At 41.9% G+C, this 15804-nt stretch overlaps 1 protein-coding gene across 2 annotated transcripts in view; it reads left to right on the top strand.

The window, feature by feature from the left end:
- The first annotated feature begins 6403 nt into the window (after nt 1-6403).
- LOC111868652 (cGMP-dependent protein kinase, isozyme 1) overlaps nt 6404-15804 on the top strand; it is a 167207-nt gene continuing 157806 nt past the window's right edge. The window contains exon 1 of one of the 2 annotated variants that reach the window (XM_023859523.2): nt 6404-6506. The gene's annotated coding sequence lies outside the window, so the exon portion shown is untranslated. The remainder of the gene's footprint in view (nt 6507-15804) is intronic. The other variant, XM_023859533.2, reaches the window with a different exon arrangement.

Below are 15804 nucleotides of genomic sequence, written 5' to 3'. Positions count from 1 at the left end.
AGTGACTTGTGTTTTTTTCTTTAGATACTCATGAGGGGACGTTGGGCGGGGGGGGGGGGGGGGGAGAAACCTTAACTCTTTCTCCATTCTTTCATTTCTTTTTGTTTCTTTATTCTATTATTATCCTTTTCACCTTCATTTTCTCCTCGTCTTCTAGATTATCTTCTCCTTCCCTTCTTACTTCATCTCTTATTCTTCAGCAGCTGCCACTTCTTATTATTCTTCTTCTTTTGCAGCGTCCTGAGTTGTGGTCGTGTGGTCAGAGTATGACAGAGTCAGTTAAGCGCCATGCCGTGACAACACATGGAGAACTGAGGTATAGTTCCACACATTCTTAACCTCAGCACTAAATGGAAGTAAGTGGGAAACTTCACGCTCCAACCGTTTTATCCCAAGGAGCGCCCCCCTACTATGTTCATGTGTGAGACCGCGCCATACTCAAGCGGTTAGTCGCTGGCTTCCCACCGCAGCGGCCCGGGTTCAATCCCGGGTCTGGTCAAGTAAGATTTGTGGTGGACAAAGTGGCGCTGGGGCGGGTTTTCTCAAAGGACTTCGGTTTCCCCTGCCGATCTTCATTCCACCAAATTGTCCATCATCATAAATAATCACCCGGGGCAGGCTACAATAGGCCAATCAGTGGCCGCCGTGCCGAGTGAACCCAGCCGGACTCCACCACCCACTAGCGAATTAAGAAAAAAAAATTTTCATGTGTGCATAAATATCAGTGTTCCGCTGTTTCGCCACCTTTTTTTTTTCACCCGCGGCATATCTTAATTTCTCAAAGATACATGGCACAAAACGTCGCCTCTCGACAAGGGGGTAAACTGCACTTTTCCATGAAAATGTGTCTACATATAAATCATTGCCCTATAGGACTGCTTGAAGATCGACGAACCCACGTGTATTTCAGAATAGGCCAGAACATTGCTGCAATGCGTTTTAATGTGCTTCAGTAACGCTGATCAATTTATTGCATGCAGCAAGCGAGCTCACAATTGCAAACGCACCACTGGACCCATTGACAATGTGCTGCAGCCAGAACTTCTTCGTACAACGGAGTCCTTGACTTGTGTCCCAGCTATTCCCTGTGTTCCTGCTTTTTCTGCATTTTATATTCTAATAAGAGATCGAAAATACCTGACAGATAACGCCCTATCCACTGATCGTCAACAAGTGATTGTGCATATCATGCTCCTCAAGCGTTAGGTAAGCCGCACACCGGCATGCGTCAAGACATATAACAGTCAAGACATGACGCAAAGAAAGGAACACAGTTGAAACGAATGAGATTATGAAAACCGTCGCACACCGGTCTGAGTCATGATGCTGACGAATCACGAATGAATCAAGACTGCGTCTTTTGTCTCATGTCTTGAGGATTGTCTTGACGCAGTTGGTGTGCGGCCGCCCATTAAAAGTACTTGCATTTCATCGAAATTAATAAGAAAGAGAATTAACTCCTTTCCGCTTGACAACTATCGTACTTTCATGAGATATGTGCTCGGACTCTAGTTCCTGGCACAAAATCGAAAGAAAAGTCGTGAACCGTGATTTCATTGACTTTTTATTTTATAACTTGATACAGAATAATAATAGGAACGCCTTGACAGCAGTAGCCTCGCGTGACCATGGTCAGATCTTATTTCTGGATTAACTTCCCACACTCTTCCTACGAAAATTTCTCGCCTTTGGTCTCACAGATGACGCCTCATCCTTCCATTTCAATCCATATTCACGAAAATATTGGTCAGGAAAGGCTTATCGTGCCGGTCACGGTAGCTGAGCGGTCTAAGGCATGCACTGTCTTCGCTCGCTGGGAAGCCGGGATCGTGGGTTCGAATCCCACTCAGTGCATGGATGTTTGTGTGCGTTTTTCTGTGTTTGTTTACAGGTAGAGGCCTTGCGACGAGCTGATCACTCGCCCAAGGAGTCCTACCGTATGTATAAGATGTAGAAAAACCGAAGTGAACGGAGAAGTTCATGAAGGTAGGCCTAGGCCCACTGGGGCTGTAGTGCCAAGGGGGGGGGGAGGCTTATCGTCTCTTGCTTGTTCTGGAAATTTCTTGCCCCTCAAAAAAAGCTTTGCTTATGATTATATCTCAATCGATACATCGAATATTGGCGTTACGATGGTACAGTAATATTATAGACTCGTTGAACTGAAAGAAGAATTTCTTCCTGCTACTTCCTCCCCCACCCCCTCTCCAGATTACTTCGACGACGCTGCTGCAGGAACTGTAGAAAGTTCGCTTGCAGTTTCTGGAAGCAGGACGATTTTCATCATCTCTTTACGTATAGACATTAATAGAGTTCGGGCTTGTTACTTATCTGCTTTACAGCTAGTGAATCCCTAACGGAGAAAGGTTTGGCCGTTGAAACAACAGTATTGTTGTGTCGACGGACAAACCTTTCCCAGTTAATTACCATACACAAGAGGATGCACACAACGAAGATAGTGAATCCTCTCCGAAGTTCGTACTGATGATGTCACATACTTTTTTTTCCGTTATGTTGCATCAGATGCCGAAAATAGTTATATCCTTGCAACCTAGAGAAATATGCTTTCATGTAAAATGTCGCTTCAGCTTGCTCGTATCTGTGGCATTGTTTCTAAGTTTTTCTTCCCAAACAAGATACTCAGGAATCGGACATGGCGCACCACGACACCAGAAAACCTGAGAAACAATATTTATCACTATCCTACATGAAATAAGAAAACGGAAGGCTAATTGGATTGGTCATGTTTTACGCAGAAACTGCCTTCTAAAAGAAGCTATCGAAGGAAAGATAGATGGGCGGATAGAAGTGACAAGAAGACGAGGAAGAAGACGTAAGAAGATGCTGGATGACCTTGGGGACAGAAGAGGATACTGTCATTTGAAGGAGAAAGCTCTAGATCGCATTAAGTGGAGGAATTGTTTTGAAAGAGACTGTGGACCTGTCGTCTTGACAGATTACTGATGATGATGATGATGATAGCTGCTTAGTAAAATGCACATAACCTTTCAGTAAGTATGTCCATGATGTGCCGGTCACGGTAGCCGAGCGGTCTAAGGCAGGTACTGTCTTCGCTCGCTCGGAAGCCGGGATCGTGGGTTAGAATCCCACACAAGGCATGGATGTTCGGTATATGTGTGTGTTTGTGTTGTCCTGTGTTTAGGTAGAAGCCTTGCCATCACTCGTCCAAAAAGTCCTATCATCTGTAAAATGAACATTTTTTTTATTATTTATTTAAATTTTAGCAATCAGAATATTACATAATTCTATAAGCTAAAGTGCTGATTACTCATTAGATATACTAATGACCAGTGGCATGAACAGGTTGATATCCAGCGAAATCACCTGTATAATCTATGATTAGTATCTATACAAGAGTAGTTCACTTGGCCACAGTTTTTTTAGTCTTTTGTTTCTTACTGGTTCCAGGAGTTGTTCCATGAGCTGATTGGGGTGGTTTTCTATGGAGTTGTGATGTGTGGTGGCTTTCTTGCGTATTGCTTCCTGCACGGTTGGTACCTGTAGATCTGTATGTAGTGTGTGATTTGTTACGTAACAAGAAATGAACATGAAACTGTAAACTCGGAGGCCAAGGCCCAGGGGGCTGTGGAGCCAGTAAGAAAAAAGAAAGTCCATGTTGGACATTGATGTATATAATGAGGTAATGAGAGGATGTAAATTCAGAAACATTTTACTAGCACTGTTCACAGTTTTCAGTCCCCGAAGGAACACGACTGCAAGGAAGCTGAAAATTTATAGGGGAATGCGAAAGGACGACTGACTTGAGCAGTACTTCAAGTATAAAGGACCGATCATACATTCGCAACCAAAGTTTACTAAGAATTTTATATATATTTATGACAATGAACGTCGGGAGATGTGCAGGAGAATAGCTTGATACAACTGAACATAAATGTATAAGGGAATACGGAAATAAATTCGCTAATTATAAAACGGTTTATAAAGAGGATATATTTTTCCATCCTTCATGTTTTGTTTGCAAGGACACAGATCTACCCCGCAATAAACTAAGGGCACACACTTTTGAAATGCCTTGCCAAATAACGTGATAAATGAAAGGAAGCAGGAGTTATCTCTTCTCATTCCCTCTTTACCTCTTCGTCTTCTTCTGTCTTCAACTTGCGGTAGGCACGTACATAGATAGATAGATAGATAGATACTTTTTTCGTATTTTTTCGATAAAACTTAGGATTTTAAGTTCTCACAACGGTGGTTATGAAGAGCTCTATCTTCTGAGATATAACGCCATGTTGTCGGTTGAAAGTAAACCAGCGTTTCGGAGGAACTTATCGCCTTCATCTTCACGGTTGAAGATTAGACCAAGGAAGAAACCAGCATGAAACAGGCAACAAGCAGAGCTCTGCTGGTTTCTTGTTTGGTTTACTATCCAACCCTGAGGATGGAAGCGACATTCGAAACGTACCTTGAGTTTCAACGGACTGCACATTATTATGCACGTACCCTAGAATGTAGCTCTTTTCGGAACGTGATACTGGAACACTTGCCAGTTTTGTTACAAAGAACCGTACACCTTCACGCTAGGCCTTTTATTGATAGAAAGAAGTGCTGGCCCTCCAAGAAAGGTCTTCAAAATATGTAACGCGTTAACGTTCAGTGATGTACGTGTAAGGTCCCTGTGCTTAACTAATTAAGCACTACACCATGAAGACGTATGGGGGAGTGGATGTATAGGTTCATATTTTCTTGACCTTGACACTAGTTGGAGGTGAATGGTCAGCTTCACACCCCTACCGCTTTATCCCTGGGGGAAGAGTCCTTTACCCATTGGCTATGAGGCTGGGTGGGCTTCAGAGCCGATCTGGACTACATGGAGAAGAGAAAATTCTTGACCCTACCTGGGTCCGAACTCCGACTGCTCGGTCGTCCAGCCCGTAGCCAGTCGCTATCCCTGCTCATACTGTATGTTTACGAGTAATTATAGTAGGGCGGAGATACACAGTGCAGAAGTGTAAAAGGTACCGATCAGGTACATCTTACCTGTAGGTCTATCTGACCTACAGACTTTGTAGAATCCGAGCGTTCATTGCTGTCTGTCAGAACAGCCTGTCGCTTTACCCCGTCCCGAGACATTTGAATGTAATGTATCTCTTTCGGATCAGGTTTAATACCATCCTCTTGTTTACGTCTTAATCTCCCAAGTGATAACCTTTTGCGACCTTTTCAAACCAAAATGTCGCATGGATTTATTTACCCATGCGTGGTAGTCTGAATGTAATAAAGGCCCACGTTGAATCAAGCCAAGAGAGAGACAGCGCCCATAAAAACAGAACGCAAACAGTACATCACGACTTATATGCAAGTACGAATTAACACACTGAAACAGCCTCAGGTCCATAATACGTTCAACACAACACAACTCTAGGCGAATAACGGCAACATCATGAGAGACTAGAAGCAACGTGGATTCAAATGACCCACCCCACATCGGAACCTTCAGCTTCATATGAGGAATTAACATCATACCTCCATAATCTTTTAATACCGTCTTATTATATATTTTAAATATTTTTAATACCTTTAACATTTTTACTTATTTCACTCGTGTAATATCTAACGCTTTACTCGTATTATGAAATCCTATATTCGTAATATACATCACCCTTTGAGTACATCCACTAATATTTAAATACAAATTCTTGTATACCCTAATATTTCTAATATTTTTCTATGTCGTAATGTTCATCATAACACAAGGCACAGTTTTCTACAACTTTTATAATAGGGACACGTTGCACCACAATATGCATCCATAGTGAGATTTCAATTCACTTTATCGTATTTATTATTATATACACTGCCTGATGATGGTCCCATGAGGACCGAAACATGAAACTGTAAACAAAATTAAATCTATGAAATATTGATTTTAATTGTGATAACATTTTCCTTGTTGTGTTGACGGATACGTAACCAAACCTTATAACATCAAGAAGGTTGAAATGTTGCATATAGAACTTGTAGTAGAAACAAGAAATACATGCAGGAAATTGGTTGCAAATCCTTATGGGAAGATGCGTGTTGGGGTGACCTAGGCGATAGGTAGGAAAATAGTGACAGGTTGTGAGGTTAAAAGCTGGAATGAATTGGGTCAGAATAAGGCACAGTGTCGGGCTTATTTTATTTTATTTATTTATTTTGTAAATTTGATGAACATTGGTGCTTTACGTGCCGTAGAACGAACTGTGCCGTTGTCTTCATGTGGATTCAGTGTGCGCCCTTTTTCATTGTGAACAGGCAGCAGTTTCCGTCGTGGAAAACGTCACATGCTACGTCATGCAATTGGTCTAAAAAACAATTCGTAAACCTGCATTGTGAGCTACCCCTCCCACCCTTCGTGGCTTGTACGGTGGTGGGAGGAACAGTGTTGTGGTGACCACGCGGCTCTTCTTTCAGTTTGCGCCAATGTAGCGTGCGGGATAGAAGTCAAGTGACACTGCAGCTCTCTTGTGGCCGCGCCCAGCAAACAGGTACGAGTGAGCGCCTAGTTCATATCACAACACAGTAGGCCTATATGTTGATTCGTCATCAATTGTGATCGAAATATAATTTTCAGGTGCACATTGATGTGTTACCAGGACATTGCTGGCAATGGAATTTTGTCTTTTCTTATATTTTGTCATCTCGCCCTCCCTTTCAGTGTCGTACAGTAGTTTATTGCTTAACAACATATTTCTGCCAAAGGTCAGTTGAGATTGCTTGCTTTCAGGTTGTAAGAAAGAAACTGCATTACTATGTTCAGTATATTGCAGTAACTTCCACAGTGGATCCTGCATAATACTTGTCTTCTGGGTTACAAGAAACTAATGTCTGGTAGGTAGGTAGGTAGGTAGGTAGGTAGGTACATACCTACCACATTACACTGTGCCATAACCAAGAAGTACGCAACATGAACCGTCATCGCCATGAAAGCCTGAAATCTCGTGAACAGTTTACAGTAATTCAGTATTTACATAAAACTAATTCATATTAATATATAAACCTGTAAAGATGATCATAGGTTGAAACATGTTAATCATTTTATTTATGGCCTATTTAACGGTAGTGTCAATAGCTCAGACTATAACAAGACCGAATGATAATAAATGATAATATGCGCGTAATGAACTGGAAAGTGTGTGGAAGGAAGCGCTAGTTATTTAATTTGAGACGTTGTTCTAGTATTTCCATGCACTATCTGACGGAAATAATGAAAAGTAGTGTGTTTCCGGACCAAAATTTGAACTAGGACTCTGATACAGGAAACAGGAGTGGTACCCATTCAACCGTAACTTTCGGATTGAAATACGAATACGTCGCGACTGAAAGACATGATCAGATTGTATCTTTTGCTGTTTCTGTCTGTGGCAGCTAGTGATCTGTTCGGTGATATTTGGTGTTACATATGTTGGGCATTGTATCTGGGGAATTGGATGGGAAGTGAAAACAGGTTACGGAAGCGCCAGTGTTTATTTAAACAATGTAGATTGTTGTGATTANTCTCTTCGTACTTCCATTTTTTCTCCAATATCTGACGAAAGCAAAAGATCTGATCTATAGTTGATCTAATATGTACCTCCTTTTTCCCTTGGCACTACAGCTCCAGTGGGCCTTGGCCTACCTCCATGAAACTCTCCTTTTCACTTCGGTTTACTAGATCTTACACATACGGTAGGACTCTTTGGGCGAGTGATCAGCTCGTCGCAAGGCCTCTACCTGTACACAAACATCCATGCCCTGAGTGGGATTCGAACCCACGATCCCGGCTTCCGAACGAGCGAAGACAGTGCACGACTTAGACTGCTCCTCTACCGTGACCGGCCGAACTGATGTATACAGGTCTATTATTGCTTTCCAGGAAGCCCTGAGTACATTTTGGATTTTGCATAATGCGCATTGTTTACACACAAAACGGTTCATAACAGAAATTTTAGATTTTAATAGACCATAACACTAACATTTATATGAACATGTACATGCGACGCGCCGTGTATGTCACGCTTACACCTATTTTTGGTGCGCTGTATATTCTGCTGTCTATTCTGAACAGATCTTTCGGGAGTACTGAGATTCTCACGGCCGTCACGATGATAACACTCTTACGAGATGTAATGCCGTGTTGTGTGATATAGTGCTTTAGCGTTTCGGAGGAATATGCTACATCGTTCTTCAGGTTAAGATGGTGCTAAATGGCTCTTATACCCTGAGGACGGAGGCAGCACGTTTCTCCGAAGTCTCGGTAATGATCTAATGTACTGTACGTTGCTGTATCTAAGAAAGCACTTATTTTCAAAAATTTGCCAAGTCACAGTAGAATACGGAAGAAGTAATAACATGCACATAGGTGTATGAAATGTGTAGACCTGAAGCTAAAAGCACATACATTGAGTGCAAAAGTGCCTTACCGTTGTAAAATAACTGTACAAAATAGAGGCCTTATCATAAGATAATACTTTTTAATACAATACATTTTAAGCATTAAATATCATTAGTAGAATAAAGGTAGTGTTCATTTAAGTGTCCTTCCGATGCAATTTTAAATTGCAGCTTTTAATTCATGCTCCTAATACCATAAGGTGGCAAGCACTGTCTTCGCTCGCTCGGAAGCCGGGATCGTGGTTTCGAATCCCACTCAGGATGGATGTTTGTGTGCGTTTTTCTGTGTTTGTGTACAGGCAGAGGCCTTGCGACGAGCTGATCACCCGCCCAAGGAGTCCTACGGAATGTGTAAGATCAAGAAAAACCGAAGTGAACGGAGAAGTTCATGGAGGTAGGCCTAGGCCCATTGGGGCTGTAGTTCCAAGGAAAAAAAAATACCATAAGGTGCATTATTAAAAAAATGTTTATGCCGTTATAAGATTCGTTTTAATGGAAGCAAATAAGGTTGTCAGTTGACCAATGGAAGCTATTTTCTCTATATTGTCAGAATCATTAAATAACCAACTTTGAAAGCAATTCCTTGTTGCTTTCATTTTTAACTGGCAAATAAAACATAACAGAAAGCATAGACTTGTATGCGACTTCGAAATATTTAAGGAAAGCTTCAACAAGTCGTAGTATTTGATTTTAGGTATTATTTTCACTCATCTTTAATAAAAGCATCTAATCTGTTCGTTTCTTCATGCCATTTAAATTCTTCTTGACGCTCTGAAATCATTTAATTTGAATATCCTATATATATTACATTATAATTCGTTAAGCTCTACGCTCCTTGTAAGAAATTAGTGTAACGCCTGTTGAAAATCGATCGGAAAGTCTCATCATTTCTATACAACCTTTTGTAGTATTAACTTACCCTTCTTTCTCACTTATTTCTTTCCAGTCCTCTTTATTGTCGAATGATGCATCATAACTCCATCTCGCATAAACAGCACACACAGACAAGTTATAAACCGTTTCCTTTATATTGTCACATGTCACAGTGACTAAGATGCGGGTTTGGATTGGTACTTGGATTTATTAATAACCTACAGGTTGTAACTACAATTAATTATTTCACTGTCGCTGCTTTACACAATGTACAATCGCTTCACATTAATCTCTTCAGTCTGTCTTCATTAGTCTTCACGAGTTTGTAACACGGGAACTATAACAGTCTCACTGAATCACACACTTCAAATGTTACACATGTTAAGTCTTCGCACGTCCACTTCTAGTTCTTTTTCCCGTGGTATCTCCTTGCTTGTTCGTTCTCGTGCTTCTGCCGCTATTATTCGTAACTTGTAACTGTTTTACTTACATAGCCGAGCAACGGACATGGACCTATAGTAAGCACATATCACGTGATCTCTATCAAGCCAGCCTATTCGATTGTCGGCCGGATCTACAGGAAACACATGTCACGTGATCATTTGTAATGTTACCGCTAACACGGAAAACACAGCTTCTTCTATTGTTGCGTGACCTAGCAACGGACTGTTTACCAAGAGCCTGTCTTCGCGGGAACTCGTTTACCAACACGTTGTCTAGCAATGGGTGTACATGTAACAATATACAAACTACAAAAAAAAAGAATCCGTGATTTTAGTCCGCAAGCGAACTATACCGACCGAACGACCGCCCCTTGTCGGCGAAGTTTAGTGCCAACTTTTGGAGATAAAGGGTGTCACTTGGTCAGCGCAAGGAATCCACACGGCCGTTAATTTCGGTTTTTTAGACGCGAGCCGCTATTTCTTTGAAAGAGCTCCTCAGTTATCATCACGAGGCTGAGTGGACCCAGTTCCAGACACACTGCTTCTCAGAAAATCTGGTAGCGCCGGGAATCGAACCCGAGACCTCTGGATCTGTAGCCAGGAACGCTGACCACTAGACAATAGAGGCGGCAATATTGTATACTACACCACATATATTCATATGATAATATTATCAGTACTAACAGAACAGATACGATACTCTGAAACAAAAGACTACTCGCTCCTTCGTGAAATACTATGTAACTTCCGTTTATACAGTGGTAACTCGAAATTACGTAATTTCAGAGCGTTTAGCTCATCTTCACATCGCTTTGTATAAGGATTATTACATCATAAGAGGTTAAACAGTTCGTCCAGTGTGACTAGTAAAGATTTCTCTTATTTCAATCCTTCATCCCTTACATGTTCGGTCTTTACAGACCATCCTCAGAGGGACATATTGTAATAGTGGCTTCCGATTGTATTGATGTCCCTCTGAGGATGGTCTGTAAAGGCCGAAACATGTAAGGGATGAAGGATTGAAATAAGAAAAATCTTTACTAGTCACACTGATCGGAACTGTTTAACCTCTTATGATAATATTACCGTGACGGACCAGAATGAAACAAATCAAACAGAATTATTACATTCTTGAAGTTTTTGTATTTCAGTTGAATTGGAATCAGATTATTGCTGAAGTTTCTTCTTCTTATTCTTCTTCTTTTGCATGTAGAATGTGCATTGGTCAGTTAGGACTTCCTTCCATGTTCTACATCTCTAAAAATGGGTCGCATATTTTAAGACTGAGCAAATGAATTTTTTATGGCCAAGTAAGTATACATGTCTCATTCTGCGAATCAGATTTTATTCGAGCTAAAAATAACTTTATGGGGATATTGTAAACATTGACGTCCACTCTTCATTTTACTCATTTTCGTCGAAGATTTATATTTTAGATGGAAAAAAAGCTTCGCTGATAGACTATATCCATCTGGAAGAATCATAACAATGTCATACAGGTTTTCGGGAGAGAAAATAATAAAAACAAATGTTACAGAGAAGATTAAATTCTCTGTCAATAATATTGAGGCGCGTTAAAACTATACGAGTTTATCTTGTCACCCACTTGCACTCTCTCGCTTTTTACCGCCGAATCCCTGTAGCATAAATGATATAATGATACAAATTCCGTCCCAAGTGCAAACAATATATTATGTGTCCTTGATCTTGTTCCTCTACACTACATGTTTCGGCCTCAGACGGCCATCATCAGGTGTATAACACTCACGTTGCTGTCACACTGCACTCAGCCCAAAATTTAACATTTAAAACACTTTCCTTGTTATTATCAACATCTACTTCGTTGATATCTGTCTGGTTTGTAGATTATTTTACACACATTAATTTTGATGTACCTGTAATAGCTCTATAAAATCTTTAGTTCTAATTTTAAAATCCTTCAAAAATTTTCTCTAAATTTTAAATTTAAAATTGTTAGGGTTACTCGCCCTATGTCTAAAGTGCTGCAGCGGCTAGTTCTTGTTTCCACACTGTATAGATGTTATCCTGTGTAGTCTTCCTGTGTGCGTGCCGCTGTTATTCTTTACTACGTGTGTTGTTAGATGTACTGTTAGATGTTATATCATTTATCGTATGGAGTGCAACAGGATGCTTAAATATAATATTGTGACATGTTGACCCCTACCTCCCCAGCTGCACGTAGCGGTAACGTAACGCTCGCGTAATAGGCGAGTAATCACCCCGCATCCTGGCAGCTATGCGCGGTGACGTCACGAGCGGAGCCGAAGATAGCCGAGCCCCCGCAACCTGGTAACTATGCAAGGCGAGTCAACAGCGGTGACGTCACCAAGTAGTAACAGCGGTTACTTCCGCTAGCGTTACTAGCAACACAGCGCCAGGCAACAAGGGTGCCTATTACGTGGCCGTATTGTCCGATCGAGGCTACATAAGGAGCAGCGAAGGCTATTCAGAGTCAGTTGTACTGAGTCAGTCCGTGAGTCCTCGAGCTACCTCCGAGTTAGTTCCGAGTTAGCCAGCAACCAGTCAGTTGTATTGTGGCATTTTGAGTGTACTAATTGTGATACTGCAGATAGCAGTAATCGTAAATCTGTAATTTGGGTGATTGTAAGTGCGAATGTGAAATAAAATTCGCTATATAAAATACGGCGTGAATTTATTTGTCGCGATATACGCCCGATACGCGACAATATTGTAACCCTGTAGCATGTTTATACACTTAATAGCGATCAGTTCTATGCCTCAGAATTATAAGGGCTGGTGTCCCTATAACCATTACATCTCTTCAGCTCTTATGACTCTGAGGTACACAGTTATATGTATTCAAACATTTTTCATATCTTTTCTTATCGCCGAGGGAACGTTTGCGACCTGTGAGAGATATCGTACAATGGAGGTTCGCCATTGAGAGTACAGACCTTCAGATGGATGAGACCTGCGTTATTGTAGGTGCTAAATTCGGTATTTAATATGAGTACTTTTGTATCTTAATGCCTTCCATATCACAGGCTACTTAAGTCTAAGTAAATCCCACTGCTATCGTCATCTTGTTATTCCCCTTCTCATCTCGTAATATTCTCCTCGGTTCTCTACCTCTACTTTCCCTATATGTCCACCTTATCTCTCTCACTGTGTCGTATTCACGTCATTTCCTTCCTATTGTTATACAGTTTTCATTTCACCTTTTGCATTCTTCTATACTTATCCTTCTATTGCTCCTCTATCACTTGTCCTTTGTCTTCTTTATATTCTCATTCTCTTCCTCATTTAATGGTTTTTTTTTCAACGGCTCTTCAAGCCCATTCTGGGACCAGGCCTCTTACTCAGTTTCGTCATCATTTTTTCGCAGTCGGTAGAACTCCTCGGACGGGGGATCAGCCCGTCGCAGGGCCGCTACCTAAACACCGGGCAACACAAACAGCATAAACGCATACACACACCAAACATCTATTCCTTGAATGGGATTCTAACCCGCGATCTCAGCGTCCGAGCGAGCGAAGACAGTTCATGCCTTAGACCGCGCAGCTGTCCTGATCGGAACTTGTTTAATATTACTGTGGTATAATACAAGCTAAATGTCCTTTCGCTCTAAAGACAAGCACTATTCCAGGCACTGATCTTGATTCTGCTTCTGTTTCTGGGTCTTCTCAGGTAGTGTTGTCGACGTTTCGGAGCTATACGCAACCTACTTCTTCGGGATCTATTACGTAAGGTTAGGCAGTGAGGTGACTTCAGATGGGAGCATCGTGTACCTCTGAAACGTCTGTAACATTGCTGACATACACATGATGCAGAAACGAAAGAGCAGAATCAACATCAGCAATGAACCACCGTCGAAACTTAAAACCGATATTCGTATCCATAGAGGAGTTTCCTGTCATCGACCAATGACTACGGGTGTTATGCTTTTACAGCTGATCTCGCTCACACCGCTGCTCCTTCAATTGCCCGTTCTTCCGCTGAAAGTAAGAACACGAGAGCATTCTGTCGAAGCCAATTTGGGAATTAATGCCCCATTTTAATTCCCAGGAATACTCTTACTTGTTACAACAAGGAGTTCGCAAAACCCACATTCCTTATTCTTAAATTTCCAGCTCCTCATATTTGAGTTGTTTTTCTTTTTTCCTGTTATTCTGAACAACAAAATCCAGCTACTTTCAAGTTTGTCGCATAATATAACCTCCAAATCTTTACTCAGTAGTCATGTTTGTATTTAAAATTTTTACATATTATGTAGAGCCTATTTAAAATGCGCCTCCATACCAAATTTCACACTCATAAATCGAGTGGTTTGTTAATTATCGCCATCAAACCGAACGCTAAGGATTGTTTTCTCAAGACTGCCATGTTGCTATTTTACATTATGTATGCATCATCATCCTAAATGAATTGGTGCCACTTCACACATACCCGCATATGCCATGTTGTTATTAATTATTCTGGGGAATTTAAATATTATGTTTGTGGTGGATTCCAGTGGTTTTAGTCCGCAAGCGAGCTATACCGACCGAGCTACCGCCGCTTCTCGGCGAAGTTAATGCCAACTTTAACGGATAGAGGGTGTCGCGTGGTCTGCGCAACGAATTCCCACTGCTGTTAATTTCGGTTTTCTAGACCGGAGCCGCTACTTTTCCATTCAAGTAGCTCCTCAATTATCATCACGAGGCTGAGTGGACCCCGTTCCAGACCCACTAGATCTCAGAAAATCTGGTAGCACCGGGAATCGAACCCGGACCTCTAGATCTGTAGCCAGGAACTCTGACCACTAGATCAGAGAGGTGGTCAAGCATAGTTTCCTCCTTAAGAAACAAAAGGGCTGAAAAAGACGTCAAGCCACAGTTGGATATTCCATGGGAACCCATCAGGAATGTTACTCCCAGCGTCAGTCTGTAAGAAAGCTATGTCCCACCGTCTCTGCACTTGTCTTGACTCGTAGTTCGTAGACATGCGACATGCAGCTTAAATGTTGATATATACCTGTTCCCCTGTGTGTGTGTTTTTTTTTTCAGCGAACTATTGGCACTAGAAAGAGTACTGTATTCTGGAATGTGACACCGTATAGCCCGGTAGAAATTTACCGACACTCCCAAGAACGTACTGCTTCCATCATCAGGATCGAAGAGTAAGAAAACCATCTTTATTTTGCGCATGGGGTGAGACTGAGTCCATTTGGTACTGAGGCCACTATTGGCGTATTGTACCAGCCCCAGATGATGATGATGATGATGATGACGATTGTGGAGCAATCGATGGAATGCGAATTGGAAGAAAAACCGAAGTACTCGGAGAAGACTTGCCCCAATGCTACTTTTTCCACCACAAATCCCACATGACCTGACCCGGGCTCGAACCCGGGCCGCCGCGATGGGAAGCCGGTGACTAACCGCGTGAACTATGGCGCGGCCTAAGCCACTGTTGCTTGCTGTGCTTGTTTTCTATGTCGTTCTTTTTGCTTGTTTGGCTTCCTCTTCGACCCCGAAAATGGAGGCAGTAACGTTCTACGAACCGCGGGCGAACTTCTGCTGGAGCTCACAGCGCCACTTCCCAGAGATGGTGTTCCTTGTGGCCACTGCTGTGAGAACCTCAAATCCAACTTATCACTTGCTTTTATGTCTTCACCAAAGAAGAAACTGCCTAACATAACGCAGATATACTTAGTAACGGAGTTCAGCACAGACATCCGAAACTAAAGTTATGTAATCCACTACCAATAAAACTCAGCAAGGGCTAGTGTAAGTTTCTTATCAATTCCGCTGCCGGCTTTGTCGCGAAAGTTCAGCAGAGCCATTTAATGGTGGTCTCCTACCATAAAGTATTCCAGTCACAATTCAGATGCATTTCCTCTTTGCCCAGAATTCCAGCCAACCGGAACGACGACGTAAGGACCTTGGCAGTGCTAGAAGAACTATAGAAATCACACAGTTCCCATAGTTCTCATTCCACTCATTTCTCCTATGACCACATATTTTCCTTGGCATTTTGTTTTCAGAGCATGTACGCCGGCATGGGGGGAGGGTGGAGCCAAACGGCGGCACCCCCCCCCCCCAGCCCGCGCCTTTTTTCTGTCGCTCGCCCGGCG

This window comes from Cryptotermes secundus, unplaced genomic scaffold, assembly GCF_002891405.2.
Source record: "Cryptotermes secundus unplaced genomic scaffold, Csec_1.0 scaffold280, whole genome shotgun sequence".
NCBI classification, from domain to species: Eukaryota; Metazoa; Arthropoda; class Insecta; order Blattodea; family Kalotermitidae; genus Cryptotermes; species Cryptotermes secundus.
This window is presented reverse-complemented; position numbering and strand designations above follow the sequence as displayed.